This window comes from Saccostrea cucullata, unplaced genomic scaffold, assembly GCF_032062105.1.
Source record: "Saccostrea cucullata isolate Sc308-1 unplaced genomic scaffold, CSIRO_AGI_Scuc_v1 ctg5539, whole genome shotgun sequence".
In the NCBI taxonomy this organism is placed as follows: domain Eukaryota; kingdom Metazoa; phylum Mollusca; class Bivalvia; order Ostreida; family Ostreidae; genus Saccostrea; species Saccostrea cuccullata.
In genome coordinates this window covers 1-14,003 of record NW_026939782.1, presented here as the reverse complement: position 1 = coordinate 14,003, position 14,003 = coordinate 1, and the positions used below count along the sequence as shown (strand labels likewise).

The following is a 14,003-nucleotide window of genomic DNA, read 5'->3' as shown; positions in this document are numbered from 1 at the left end:
TTAAAAAATTGGTACGTCATTTCCATAGTTTTTATTCATTCATAAATTCTTTGATCCGCTCCTGATGGTTCGCAAAGCCTTGATCACCACTGTATACAAAACATTCATCTCGCCGAAAATGTTCATGATTCCGCTAAACTGAGAAAGTTCACACATGATTTATCATCTCATAACACACATCAGCTCTCTGCAATGCAGAAATGCTCGAATTGAAGGGGAAAATTCAGGAGTTATTGATGAGAAAAATTCAGGAGTTATTATGTCGCCCCGAACGAAGTCGGGGACGACATATTGATATTGTACGCATGTTTTTTTTATCCAGGCTGTTTCTCGGAGATGGCTGGGACAATCTTCCTGAAACTTTCCTTAAAGGACGATCACTGGTTGTAGTTGTGCAGTGAGGTCGTTCAGTTCCAATATGTCTACCGTTGCCATGGAAACCTGTAAAAAGCGACAAATTTTGTCCGAGAGTGTTCTCTCTGGTCCCTTAAACGTTCGTCATGAAACTTTTCTTATTTTAATGATTAGTATCTGTAGTTCTGCAACTCGTATTTAAAATTTTCATATAATCGATTATTGCCATGGAAACCAGGTGAAAGTTAAAATTCTTTAATTTCGATTTTCTCAATAACTACTCAGGCAATCGTTTTGAAACTTTCAATGTTTATTCCTTGCAATGTGTCAAAGTGATTTCTACTTTCAAAATAATTGTAATGAGTCGCTCACGGTTGCCATAGAAACGAAACAGAAAAAAAGATTCAGATGCACACATGTGTTCTCCAAGGTCTAGGTCAAAGGGTCAAAGTTCGTCGTATCCAATAAAAGTTCTTTTCACAAGGATTACATATTTGAAATACGAAAGCCCTAGTACTTACCGTTCAAACGTTATGGCTATTTACTATGTTCAAGACGACCCCCCCCTTTTTTTGAAGCACACAGCCAAGTAGAATACACAGATATAACATATACAACTTACAAGTAACTTTTTAAAATCTTCATTCATAAAATTCAGTTCCCGTCATGTGATATTTTGCCATCATTCATTCTCCTTCTGTTTTGTCTCTTGAATTTATAAATATTTTATTTTATCTATATAAAAAAAAATAACGATTGTCAGCTGCATTTATTATCATTTCGCGTTTTCTTGTATATCTATCACTTGTATATTATTCATTTCATTAGATAGTGCAAGTATAAATTAAAAAATTGGTACGTCATTTCCATAGTTTTTATTCATTCATAAATTCTTTGATCCGCTCCTGATGGTTCGCAAAGCCTTGATCACCACTGTATACAAAACATTCATCTCGCCGAAAATGTTCATGATTCCGCTAAACTGAGAAAGTTCACACATGATTTATCATCTCATAACACACATCAGCTCTCTGCAATGCAGAAATGCTCGAATTGAAGGGGAAAATTCAGGAGTTATTGATGAGAAAAATTCAGGAGTTATTATGTCGCCCCGAACGAAGTCGGGGACGACATATTGATATTGTACGCATGTTTTTTTTATCCAGGCTGTTTCTCGGAGATGGCTGGGACAATCTTCCTGAAACTTTCCTTAAAGGACGATCACTGGTTGTAGTTGTGCAGTGAGGTCGTTCAGTTCCAATATGTCTACCGTTGCCATGGAAACCTGTAAAAAGCGACAAATTTTGTCCGAGAGTGTTCTCTCTGGTCCCTTAAACGTTCGTCATGAAACTTTTCTTATTTTAATGATTAGTATCTGTAGTTCTGCAACTCGTATTTAAAATTTTCATATAATCGATTATTGCCATGGAAACCAGGTGAAAGTTAAAATTCTTTAATTTCGATTTTCTCAATAACTACTCAGGCAATCGTTTTGAAACTTTCAATGTTTATTCCTTGCAATGTGTCAAAGTGATTTCTACTTTCAAAATAATTGTAATGAGTCGCTCACGGTTGCCATAGAAACGAAACAGAAAAAAAGATTCAGATGCACACATGTGTTCTCCAAGGTCTAGGTCAAAGGGTCAAAGTTCGTCGTATCCAATAAAAGTTCTTTTCACAAGGATTACATATTTGAAATACGAAAGCCCTAGTACTTACCGTTCAAACGTTATGGCTATTTACTATGTTCAAGACGACCCCCCCCTTTTTTTGAAGCACACAGCCAAGTAGAATACACAGATATAACATATACAACTTACAAGTAACTTTTTAAAATCTTCATTCATAAAATTCAGTTCCCGTCATGTGATATTTTGCCATCATTCATTCTCCTTCTGTTTTGTCTCTTGAATTTATAAATATTTTATTTTATCTATATAAAAAAAAAATAACGATTGTCAGCTGCATTTATTATCATTTCGCGTTTTCTTGTATATCTATCACTTGTATATTATTCATTTCATTAGATAGTGCAAGTATAAATTAAAAAATTGGTACGTCATTTCCATAGTTTTTATTCATTCATAAATTCTTTGATCCGCTCCTGATGGTTCGCAAAGCCTTGATCACCACTGTATACAAAACATTCATCTCGCCGAAAATGTTCATGATTCCGCTAAACTGAGAAAGTTCACACATGATTTATCATCTCATAACACACATCAGCTCTCTGCAATGCAGAAATGCTCGAATTGAAGGGGAAAATTCAGGAGTTATTGATGAGAAAAATTCAGGAGTTATTATGTCGCCCCGAACGAAGTCGGGGACGACATATTGATATTGTACGCATGTTTTTTTTATCCAGGCTGTTTCTCGGAGATGGCTGGGACAATCTTCCTGAAACTTTCCTTAAAGGACGATCACTGGTTGTAGTTGTGCAGTGAGGTCGTTCAGTTCCAATATGTCTACCGTTGCCATGGAAACCTGTAAAAAGCGACAAATTTTGTCCGAGAGTGTTCTCTCTGGTCCCTTAAACGTTCGTCATGAAACTTTTCTTATTTTAATGATTAGTATCTGTAGTTCTGCAACTCGTATTTAAAATTTTCATATAATCGATTATTGCCATGGAAACCAGGTGAAAGTTAAAATTCTTTAATTTCGATTTTCTCAATAACTACTCAGGCAATCGTTTTGAAACTTTCAATGTTTATTCCTTGCAATGTGTCAAAGTGATTTCTACTTTCAAAATAATTGTAATGAGTCGCTCACGGTTGCCATAGAAACGAAACAGAAAAAAAGATTCAGATGCACACATGTGTTCTCCAAGGTCTAGGTCAAAGGGTCAAAGTTCGTCGTATCCAATAAAAGTTCTTTTCACAAGGATTACATATTTGAAATACGAAAGCCCTAGTACTTACCGTTCAAACGTTATGGCTATTTACTATGTTCAAGACGACCCCCCCCCCTTTTTTTTGAAGCACACAGCCAAGTAGAATACACAGATATAACATATACAACTTACAAGTAACTTTTTAAAATCTTCATTCATAAAATTCAGTTCCCGTCATGTGATATTTTGCCATCATTCATTCTCCTTCTGTTTTGTCTCTTGAATTTATAAATATTTTATTTTATCTATATAAAAAAAAAATAACGATTGTCAGCTGCATTTATTATCATTTCGCGTTTTCTTGTATATCTATCACTTGTATATTATTCATTTCATTAGATAGTGCAAGTATAAATTAAAAAATTGGTACGTCATTTCCATAGTTTTTATTCATTCATAAATTCTTTGATCCGCTCCTGATGGTTCGCAAAGCCTTGATCACCACTGTATACAAAACATTCATCTCGCCGAAAATGTTCATGATTCCGCTAAACTGAGAAAGTTCACACATGATTTATCATCTCATAACACACATCAGCTCTCTGCAATGCAGAAATGCTCGAATTGAAGGGGAAAATTCAGGAGTTATTGATGAGAAAAATTCAGGAGTTATTATGTCGCCCCGAACGAAGTCGGGGACGACATATTGATATTGTACGCATGTTTTTTTTATCCAGGCTGTTTCTCGGAGATGGCTGGGACAATCTTCCTGAAACTTTCCTTAAAGGACGATCACTGGTTGTAGTTGTGCAGTGAGGTCGTTCAGTTCCAATATGTCTACCGTTGCCATGGAAACCTGTAAAAAGCGACAAATTTTGTCCGAGAGTGTTCTCTCTGGTCCCTTAAACGTTCGTCATGAAACTTTTCTTATTTTAATGATTAGTATCTGTAGTTCTGCAACTCGTATTTAAAATTTTCATATAATCGATTATTGCCATGGAAACCAGGTGAAAGTTAAAATTCTTTAATTTCGATTTTCTCAATAACTACTCAGGCAATCGTTTTGAAACTTTCAATGTTTATTCCTTGCAATGTGTCAAAGTGATTTCTACTTTCAAAATAATTGTAATGAGTCGCTCACGGTTGCCATAGAAACGAAACAGAAAAAAAGATTCAGATGCACACATGTGTTCTCCAAGGTCTAGGTCAAAGGGTCAAAGTTCGTCGTATCCAATAAAAGTTCTTTTCACAAGGATTACATATTTGAAATACGAAAGCCCTAGTACTTACCGTTCAAACGTTATGGCTATTTACTATGTTCAAGACGACCCCCCCCCCCCCCTTTTTTTGAAGCACACAGCCAAGTAGAATACACAGATATAACATATACAACTTACAAGTAACTTTTTAAAATCTTCATTCATAAAATTCAGTTCCCGTCTTGTGATATTTTGCCATCATTCATTCTCCTTCTGTTTTGTCTCTTGAATTTATAAATATTTTATTTTATCTATATAAAAAAAAATAACGATTGTCAGCTGCATTTATTATCATTTCGCGTTTTCTTGTATATCTATCACTTGTATATTATTCATTTCATTAGATAGTGCAAGTATAAATTAAAAAATTGGTACGTCATTTCCATAGTTTTTATTCATTCATAAATTCTTTGATCCGCTCCTGATGGTTCGCAAAGCCTTGATCACCACTGTATACAAAACATTCATCTCGCCGAAAATGTTCATGATTCCGCTAAACTGAGAAAGTTCACACATGATTTATCATCTCATAACACACATCAGCTCTCTGCAATGCAGAAATGCTCGAATTGAAGGGGAAAATTCAGGAGTTATTGATGAGAAAAATTCAGGAGTTATTATGTCGCCCCGAACGAAGTCGGGGACGACATATTGATATTGTACGCATGTTTTTTTTATCCAGGCTGTTTCTCGGAGATGGCTGGGACAATCTTCCTGAAACTTTCCTTAAAGGACGATCACTGGTTGTAGTTGTGCAGTGAGGTCGTTCAGTTCCAATATGTCTACCGTTGCCATGGAAACCTGTAAAAAGCGACAAATTTTGTCCGAGAGTGTTCTCTCTGGTCCCTTAAACGTTCGTCATGAAACTTTTCTTATTTTAATGATTAGTATCTGTAGTTCTGCAACTCGTATTTAAAATTTTCATATAATCGATTATTGCCATGGAAACCAGGTGAAAGTTAAAATTCTTTAATTTCGATTTTCTCAATAACTACTCAGGCAATCGTTTTGAAACTTTCAATGTTTATTCCTTGCAATGTGTCAAAGTGATTTCTACTTTCAAAATAATTGTAATGAGTCGCTCACGGTTGCCATAGAAACGAAACAGAAAAAAAGATTCAGATGCACACATGTGTTCTCCAAGGTCTAGGTCAAAGGGTCAAAGTTCGTCGTATCCAATAAAAGTTCTTTTCACAAGGATTACATATTTGAAATACGAAAGCCCTAGTACTTACCGTTCAAACGTTATGGCTATTTACTATGTTCAAGACGACCCCCCCCCCCCTTTTTTTGAAGCACACAGCCAAGTAGAATACACAGATATAACATATACAACTTACAAGTAACTTTTTAAAATCTTCATTCATAAAATTCAGTTCCCGTCATGTGATATTTTGCCATCATTCATTCTCCTTCTGTTTTGTCTCTTGAATTTATAAATATTTTATTTTATCTATATAAAAAAAAAATAACGATTGTCAGCTGCATTTATTATCATTTCGCGTTTTCTTGTATATCTATCACTTGTATATTATTCATTTCATTAGATAGTGCAAGTATAAATTAAAAAATTGGTACGTCATTTCCATAGTTTTTATTCATTCATAAATTCTTTGATCCGCTCCTGATGGTTCGCAAAGCCTTGATCACCACTGTATACAAAACATTCATCTCGCCGAAAATGTTCATGATTCCGCTAAACTGAGAAAGTTCACACATGATTTATCATCTCATAACACACATCAGCTCTCTGCAATGCAGAAATGCTCGAATTGAAGGGGAAAATTCAGGAGTTATTGATGAGAAAAATTCAGGAGTTATTATGTCGCCCCGAACGAAGTCGGGGACGACATATTGATATTGTACGCATGTTTTTTTTATCCAGGCTGTTTCTCGGAGATGGCTGGGACAATCTTCCTGAAACTTTCCTTAAAGGACGATCACTGGTTGTAGTTGTGCAGTGAGGTCGTTCAGTTCCAATATGTCTACCGTTGCCATGGAAACCTGTAAAAAGCGACAAATTTTGTCCGAGAGTGTTCTCTCTGGTCCCTTAAACGTTCGTCATGAAACTTTTCTTATTTTAATGATTAGTATCTGTAGTTCTGCAACTCGTATTTAAAATTTTCATATAATCGATTATTGCCATGGAAACCAGGTGAAAGTTAAAATTCTTTAATTTCGATTTTCTCAATAACTACTCAGGCAATCGTTTTGAAACTTTCAATGTTTATTCCTTGCAATGTGTCAAAGTGATTTCTACTTTCAAAATAATTGTAATGAGTCGCTCACGGTTGCCATAGAAACGAAACAGAAAAAAAGATTCAGATGCACACATGTGTTCTCCAAGGTCTAGGTCAAAGGGTCAAAGTTCGTCGTATCCAATAAAAGTTCTTTTCACAAGGATTACATATTTGAAATACGAAAGCCCTAGTACTTACCGTTCAAACGTTATGGCTATTTACTATGTTCAAGACGACCCCCCCCTTTTTTTGAAGCACACAGCCAAGTAGAATACACAGATATAACATATACAACTTACAAGTAACTTTTTAAAATCTTCATTCATAAAATTCAGTTCCCGTCATGTGATATTTTGCCATCATTCATTCTCCTTCTGTTTTGTCTCTTGAATTTATAAATATTTTATTTTATCTATATAAAAAAAAAATAACGATTGTCAGCTGCATTTATTATCATTTCGCGTTTTCTTGTATATCTATCACTTGTATATTATTCATTTCATTAGATAGTGCAAGTATAAATTAAAAAATTGGTACGTCATTTCCATAGTTTTTATTCATTCATAAATTCTTTGATCCGCTCCTGATGGTTCGCAAAGCCTTGATCACCACTGTATACAAAACATTCATCTCGCCGAAAATGTTCATGATTCCGCTAAACTGAGAAAGTTCACACATGATTTATCATCTCATAACACACATCAGCTCTCTGCAATGCAGAAATGCTCGAATTGAAGGGGAAAATTCAGGAGTTATTGATGAGAAAAATTCAGGAGTTATTATGTCGCCCCGAACGAAGTCGGGGACGACATATTGATATTGTACGCATGTTTTTTTTATCCAGGCTGTTTCTCGGAGATGGCTGGGACAATCTTCCTGAAAACTTTCCTTAAAGGACGATCACTGGTTGTAGTTGTGCAGTGAGGTCGTTCAGTTCCAATATGTCTACCGTTGCCATGGAAACCTGTAAAAAGCGACAAATTTTGTCCGAGAGTGTTCTCTCTGGTCCCTTAAACGTTCGTCATGAAACTTTTCTTATTTTAATGATTAGTATCTGTAGTTCTGCAACTCGTATTTAAAATTTTCATATAATCGATTATTGCCATGGAAACCAGGTGAAAGTTAAAATTCTTTAATTTCGATTTTCTCAATAACTACTCAGGCAATCGTTTTGAAACTTTCAATGTTTATTCCTTGCAATGTGTCAAAGTGATTTCTACTTTCAAAATAATTGTAATGAGTCGCTCACGGTTGCCATAGAAACGAAACAGAAAAAAAGATTCAGATGCACACATGTGTTCTCCAAGGTCTAGGTCAAAGGGTCAAAGTTCGTCGTATCCAATAAAAGTTCTTTTCACAAGGATTACATATTTGAAATACGAAAGCCCTAGTACTTACCGTTCAAACGTTATGGCTATTTACTATGTTCAAGACGACCCCCCCCCCTTTTTTTTTGAAGCACACAGCCAAGTAGAATACACAGATATAACATATACAACTTACAAGTAACTTTTTAAAATCTTCATTCATAAAATTCAGTTCCCGTCATGTGATATTTTGCCATCATTCATTCTCCTTCTGTTTTGTCTCTTGAATTTATAAATATTTTATTTTATCTATATAAAAAAAAATAACGATTGTCAGCTGCATTTATTATCATTTCGCGTTTTCTTGTATATCTATCACTTGTATATTATTCATTTCATTAGATAGTGCAAGTATAAATTAAAAAATTGGTACGTCATTTCCATAGTTTTTATTCATTCATAAATTCTTTGATCCGCTCCTGATGGTTCGCAAAGCCTTGATCACCACTGTATACAAAACATTCATCTCGCCGAAAATGTTCATGATTCCGCTAAACTGAGAAAGTTCACACATGATTTATCATCTCATAACACACATCAGCTCTCTGCAATGCAGAAATGCTCGAATTGATGGTGGCATGTCAGATTCGTTTTTCGGTAGAACCTCTAAAATGAAAGTGAAAGAGGGAAATTTCAGAGTTCTCACTGGCGTTACAATACACAAAATAATTCGGCTGATCTTCTTCATAAATTACATTTCCCAAGCTTTTATCATAGGAAAGATACTGCCAATTAACAAGTATGAGGCTCAGTTCAGTACATCTGCCAGATTTCTTTTATGCAAGTCTGCAAATTGATGAACTTGTATTTTTCCTGCACTACTTTCTTCTCCTACCGATTCTAAAAATAATGAGTGGGATGTACCGAATTAAGGTCTTCCGTTTGCAATGGAAAGGACTGATATAACTCAATGGTTGTTCAAACTTAGCTTATGGACTTTTGTTTTAGTGATGATAAAAATGAAAGTCTTGTCTAATACGGGGCGACATATGCTATTGCTTGCAATAGCAGACTTTCTAGTTATTATTGTTTTTTTTTTCTATCTTAAAAATTTTTATCAAGTGCCGCACGGGGCGGCGCTTTGGCCCAAAAATAGTCTATCACATTTTTCAAATATTTTTAACTTTTTACTCTAACTTTTTACCTCCACATATTTTGTGCACATAGCAAAAGATTTTCTCTTTGAAATGACGGGGCTGGCCCCTAAAATAAGGGATAGAGGGGCCGATTTTTCCTTTATGATTGACTTTAATACGGAAGCAAAGTTGTTCAAAATGTCAACTTAATCTAATCAAAATACGTCTGACTTCCGGCCAAACAGGAAGTAGTGGAAAATCATGTTTTTTGCCGTTCTTAACAAGTTTTTTGGTTATATGTGTCTCTGAGAGCATAAAAAGTAATTTTTCCGTCCGTCGTCGTATCTTCCTGTCAAACCAGAAGTCGCAAAAAATTGCTCATTTTGAAGTTATTGATGCAAAATTGAAATTACAAAGTCACTGGAGACTACTAAGCTTAATGCTTTCCTTTGTTCCGTCACTGCCGGCATTTCCAGTAAAAACCGGACGGAAGACTTGCTTTGCAACGGATGCTCTAGTTATTATTATTGTTTTTTTTCTTACCGATTTTGTGTACACGATTTCTCCGAAACGACTCGCTCGATTTTTATGAAACTTTCAGGACTGATAGAACATCAAACAAAGCTGATATATGATTTTTTGTTTTGATGACGTCACTTCCGGTTTTGAGATTTTCGCGATTTAGTGATATTCAAGGGGTCAGTTTGTCCGCGAGTTTTCTCAAAAACGGCTTTGGATAGAAACTTGAGTTTTTCAGCAAAGATAGAGCAATATATGTAGATGTGACACACGTATTTCATTTTCACCGGAAGTGCTGCACGTCGATGCTCGCTATGGTCCGAAAAAGGGCATATCGAGAATTTTAAGATTTATAACACTTTTTTTTCGATATCTTTTCATCTACAAATATTTTGTTAAGACATATAGAACAAAAGTTGTAGAGAATGTGACGATCTTTCAAAGGATATCAACGATAAGGGGCTGGCCCCTATAATAAAGGGCTGAGCGGGGCCGAAAGTTTTTCCTTAAAATCTCAAAAAGTATTGAGAATTTGTAATACGTCAAAGAAGCAAAGTTGTTCAAAATGTCAAGCTTTATCTACTGGAGTCGTCAAAATACGTCCGACGTCGTCACTTCCGGCCAAACCGGAAGTAGTTGGAAAATGCGTATTTTTGCCGTTCTTGACAAGTTTTTGGATAACATATGTTTCTGAGAGCATAAAAATTAATTTTTTCGTCCGTCGGCGTCACTTCCGGTCAAACCGGAAGTAGCCAAAAATAGCTTATTTTGAAGGCTTTTGATGCAAAATTGAAATTATAAAGTCATTGGAGATGACTTAGCTCATTGCTTTCTTATGTTGACGTCACTTCCGGTCAAAACTGGACGGAAGACCTACTCGTTGCTTTGCAACGAGCTTTGCTCTAGTTATTATTATTATTATCATTGTTGTTTTTTTTTCTTACCGATTTTGTGTACACGATTTCTCGGAAACGGCTCGTTCGATTTTCATGAAACTTTCAGGACTGATAGAACATCAAACAAACCTGATATATAATTTTTTGTTTTGAAGACGTCACTTCCGGTTTTGAGATTTCCGCGATTTTAGTGATTTTCAGGGGGCTTCATTGTCCATCATTTTTCTCAAAAATGCCTTAAGACAGAAACATGAGATTTTCAGCGATGATAGAGCAACGTGTGCTCTTTTGTCACACACCACTCTTTTTCTCCGGAAGTGCCGCACGTCGGCGCTCGCTATGGCTCGAAAAAAGACCTATCGGGAATTTAGAAATTTTTGACACATTTTTTGCAATATCTTTTTACATGTTAATATTTGTAAAGACATATAGAACAAAAGTTGTGGGAATGTCACGGTCTTTTCAAAAGATATCAATGATAAGGGGCTTGCCCCTAGAATAAAGGGCTAAAAGGGGCCGAAAGTTTTTCCTTTATATCTCAAAAAGTATTGAGAATTTGTAATACGTCAAAGAAGCAAAGTTGTTCAAAATGTCAAGCTTTATCTAATGGGGTCGTCAAAATACGTCCGGCGACGTCACTTCCGGTCAAACCGGAAGTAGTCAAAAATTGCATATTTTTGTTGTTCTTGACAGGTTTTTGGGTAACATATGTCACTGGAAGCTTAAATCATAAATTTTCCGTCCGTCGACGTCACTTCCGGTCAAACCGGAAGTAGCCAAAAATAGCTTATTTTGAAGGTTTTAATGCAAAATTGAAATTATAAAGTCACTGGAGACTACTTAGCTCATTGCTTTCTTTTGTTCACGTTTCCGGCACATCTGGCCAAAACCGGACGGAAGACCTACTCGTTGCTTTGCAACGAGCTCGGCTCTAGTTATTATTATTATTGGTTTTTGTTTCTTACAGATTTTGTGCACGCGATTTCTCGAAAACGGCTGGATAGATTTTCATGAAACTTTCAGGACTGATAGAACATCAAGCAAACCTGAAAGTAATTTTTTTGTTTTGATGACGTCACTTCCGGTTTTGAGATTTCCGCGATTTAGTGATTTTCAGGGGGTCTCATTGTCCATCATTTTTTTGAAAATGCCCCAAGACAGAAACATGAGATTTTCAGCGATGATAGAGCAAGGTGTGCTCTTTTGTCACACACCATTCTCTTTATCCGGAAGCGCCGCACGTTGGCGCTCGCTATGGCTCGAAAAAAGTTCTACCTGGGACTCAGAAATTTTTAACACTTTTTCTGCAATATCTTCTTACATGTTAACAATTTGTAAAGATATATAGAACAAAAGTTGTAGAGAATGTCACGATCTTTCGAAACATATCAACAATAAGGGGCTGGCCCCTTTAATAAAGGGCCAAAAGGGGCCAACAGTTTTTCCTTAATATCTCAAAAAGTATTGAGAATTTGTAATACGTCAAAGAAGCAAAGTTGTTCAAAATTTCAAGCTTTATCTAATGAAGTCGTCAAAATACGTCCGACGACGTCACTTCCGGTCAAACCGGAAGTAGTCAAAAATTGCATATTTTTGCTGTTCTTGACAGGTTTATGGGCAACTTATGTTACTGGAAGCTTAAATTTTAACTTTCCGTTCGTGGACGTCACTTCCGGTCAAACCGGAACTAGCCAAAAATAGCTTATTTTGAAGGTTTTAATGCAAAATTGAAATTATAAAGTCACTGGAGACCACTTAGCTCATTGCTTTCTATTGTTCACGGATTTCCGGCACATCTGGCCAAAACCGGACGGATGACCTACTCGTTGCTTTGCAACAAGCTCGGCTCTAGTTCTCTATTATTTTTTTTCTGTATCGCCCTCTTTAATGCATAGAGTGTTAACCATGTTGGCTAGCTTATCATCAATGTTCTTCCCTTTTTTATCTGTTGTAAACCAATCTGGAATATCCCAGTTATTATCTAACTCTTCACCTTGACCTTGTTTCTCAGATTCTTTGACATCCATGAAAAAATCAAGCTCATTTCCCTCGTTCAGACTTGAGCCTTCATGCTCATCATTATTGACATCAAGGTCCACACTGGACTCTTGTTCTCATTGATTCATTTTATCTTGTTGAAGGTTATAAATGCACCAAATAATATCATTTATACCCATCGTTTCCTTGAATTTGTCAACACTCTCAGTGTCCATGTTTAACATTGCACTAGTAATATCATTACCAGAAATTTCAACTTGTTTATTTTTCTTCGCTTTTGTGACATGACTGCCTGGCCTTTTACGTTTGCTACCTTTTTTACTTGCCGAAGACGGCTTCGCCGTCGATGTTGAAGGCCCTTGTTCATCATCATTTGGTGCATTTTGCACTGCAGAACCTGCAGATGCCCTAGTTTCTATTGTTCTTAGTTTAGAAGCGAGTTTTTTTTCTCTGCCTTTCTAATATCCTCGCTAATAAACCCATCAATAGATTCATCGTCCGACTCTGTCATTATCGAGAGTACGTCAGAATTTTCTGGCGCGGACATGTATGTATATTTCACAACAAATCATGAAATTCACGTGAACCACGTGAAAGCCCAGACCACGTCTGAGAAACAATAACATACAAAATAAATAACTGTGTATACAAACGTAAAGTTAAGACTTCGTCAAAACTCCAATTTAATCAAAAAATTTCGAAGTATATATTGAAGCCCGCACAACGTGCGCCAAGAAAAATATGAGTGATTCAAGCATGGCGGTCGGTATTTATACTGGTGATGTCACATGGGTTTTGTTTTTCTTTGAATAGCAAGCCCGCATGTTATTAGTCAAGAAATATACTATCGATACTCCGAAAGCCGAAGGCTGTATGAAAAGAATGTCAATTTTCAACTATAATACTGTAAATATATCAGGTGAGAGAAACCTAAAGAATGCTAAATAAAAAAAAATCAATGCGAAAAAAATTAAATTTTCGTAGGGAAAAATGAAAACATTTAAAGTTTAAAAAATAAAAAAAAATCCCTCTTCAATCCCTAAAAAATTGAAAATAAAAAAAAAAATATTGGCATGTGGGGGGTTTCAGTAACCAAATAGATTTTGAAGAAGTAAAAACTGATGAATTCGCCAACAAAATTCTTCTGTGAGTCAAAACCGAAAGAATCAAACAAATCATTTTTTATGATGGACGCTCTAAGCTGTTATTACCATAAAACACACTAAAAATATCCATTAACAATAAACCGCCATCTGCAGGACATTGGGCGTTCCATAAACGTTGTGCAGGATGAGGAGTTCAAGTTGACCAAACACACTTTAGACAGAATGTTGAAAACTATGAAATAAACTACGATAAACATTTCCGCTTCGAGACCCACCTAACCCAAAGAGGTTACAAATTCTCAAGATCTACAGAAGATATCCTCATACTTGCGAGCAGCCTCCTTTTTCTTCGTTCGTT

At 35.8% G+C, this 14,003-nt stretch overlaps 1 pseudogene; it reads right to left on the bottom strand.

Moving 5' to 3' along the window:
- Positions 1-12,389: 12,389 nt before the first annotated feature.
- LOC134253971 (uncharacterized) lies at positions 12,390-13,086 on the bottom strand (annotated as a pseudogene).
- Positions 13,087-14,003: the final 917 nt, after the last annotated feature.